This window comes from Poecilia reticulata, linkage group LG3, assembly GCF_000633615.1.
Source record: "Poecilia reticulata strain Guanapo linkage group LG3, Guppy_female_1.0+MT, whole genome shotgun sequence".
NCBI lineage: Eukaryota > Metazoa > Chordata > Actinopteri > Cyprinodontiformes > Poeciliidae > Poecilia > Poecilia reticulata.
The window spans coordinates 33104526-33106532 of record NC_024333.1 but is presented as its reverse complement, the minus strand read 5'-3'; the positions used below and the strand labels follow the sequence as shown (position 1 = coordinate 33106532).

The 2007-nt window shown below is 43.6% G+C and overlaps 1 long non-coding RNA gene across 1 annotated transcript; it reads left to right on the top strand.

The window, feature by feature from the left end:
- The first annotated feature begins 31 nt into the window (after window positions 1–31).
- On the top strand, window positions 32–1635 carry LOC103462957 (uncharacterized). The gene is made up of 3 exons (XR_533426.2): window positions 32–181; window positions 578–652; window positions 757–1635. It is a non-coding gene; the product is annotated as an uncharacterized LOC103462957 (long non-coding RNA).
- Window positions 1636–2007: the final 372 nt, after the last annotated feature.

The following is a 2007-nucleotide window of genomic DNA, read 5'->3' as shown; positions in this document are numbered from 1 at the left end:
AAAACGAAAAAAGTAAAGTGCTCTTGGGGTCCCCCTGGTGGCCGCGGCAGGTAGCGCTTCTCCGGTATTATCAGCTGCAGTTAAATGTCCGGTGCTCATCCTCTAAAACTCCGGTGGAAAACAAGTGAGTGAGCAAAACAATGTCGAGAATAGAAAGAGGGGAAACAGAAAAACTATAAAGGTTTGTTTTTATGTGTTTTGGTAATGTAATGTTTATCAAAAAAAAGTTTGTGGAGCCGCTAATATTAAATTAGCTTAATAGCGACCTTGAAAAGTCCAGTTCAACAGCCAAACATTTCCGCTAACCTCTTTGTATTTGTGTGAAACTGAGTTTTAACTTTAAATGGGTTGATTCTTGTGATTGGCCCTAAATGTTTCTGAGTTTGTTTGGTTTTTTTTTTTGGTTCATAATGTTCGATAAGAATTAAAACTTCTCAATGTTTGACATTATCTAGGAAAATGTTTTCAGGCTACATGGCTACTTTATTAATATATCAGTGAGCTACTCTATGCTGCAGTTCGTGATATGTTGTTTGCTGCTGATAATTTAAAGCAAACATTATTTCTACATCAACAGAATGTGAAACTTCTCCAGAGCTGTTAAAATGATTTGAAGGCTCAGAATCAGCCCGGTACCGGTCCACGTTCTCAGGTGAGACAGACTGACCTAATATAAATTACATTTTTAGTTGGTGCAATTACACCTAAGAGAAATTGTAAGTATGTTATAAATATGTGTGCTTGTATTCCATATAGCAATGCACTGATTGCAGTTTTCTGACCGATCGCCGATCTTTAATAAGCCTGCGGCTTGCAGACATGACCTGGTGGGGCGGTCTGCCTCTCTCACTGCAGAGCAGAGGAGGACACAGGATGATTTTTAACTCTTTGCTGCAGTAGATAAATCGGCTTCACATGTAAGTATCAACCGATCTCCCAAAATTCAAGAAATCGGCGCCGATACGGAGGACATAAAGGGGATACATCCCCACGTTTAGACCGGTGTAATCTCCTTTTCAACGCAGCATCACACTGTGTGACAGCAGCTTCACATCCAGTCAGTGAACATACACAGATTTTAAGAAGACAAACTTTAATAGAGTAAATTCTTTAATCCTTAAAACCTCAGAAAGTTCAAAAAGATTTGCTAGAGACTAGATTTTATTCTGAAGATTATCCTTTTGGCTTTTTTCTTTTTTTCTTTGTTCTGTTTAAACTCCAAGAATGAGTGAGATGAGTAAACAGAACCTTCTCCCAGCGCCAGAGTCCTGAGCTCTGCTGGCTCCCCGGTCGGTTACCGTCCTGGTTGCAGCTGACGCTCGCCACCCGGCTGACATTAGCTGTGTTTAGCTTCGCCGCGCTGCCCACTCTTTTAACTCTATATCTGCGCGTTGGCCGCGGCACAAAGAGCGCGGCAGCGTGCCGAGAAAGTGTCCTGTAAGCTGGGATGCAACAGAGCGCGGCAGCCGGCCAAGAGTTGGCCAAGAAAAGCAAAACGCACAGGAGGGATTTAGTCAAGTGCTCATTTAAATATGAGTGAGCAACAGACTGTGGAATTTGAATAAGATTATAAAAGGAAGACCGAGTGGGATGAATTTCAGTTTTCAGAGCATTACATGTTTTGCCTTTCGTGTGTGTGTGTGTGTGTGTGTGTGTGTGTGTGTGTGTGAGTGTGTGTGTGTCTTCATTTCACCCAGCAGCCTCCCAGAGGTGAGATAATGACTCCCAACAATGAGCAGGAGGGAGGAAGTTGGCAGCCCGTCTACACAGAACGCTTCTTATGGCACGGCTGCTCCTCCCCGCCAATTTAACCGAACACACACACACACACACACCAAACACAGGTGAACACACACACACTTGGATCTGGGTTAGCAGAGCGTTGCATCTAAGTGCATCTATCCTGCAGCGTCCACTGCAGTGCTGCGCATTGCACCTCATTGATTAAACGTACAGACATCAACATGCATGAACTGTGTGTGTGTGTGGGGGTGTGTGCGTGTGTGT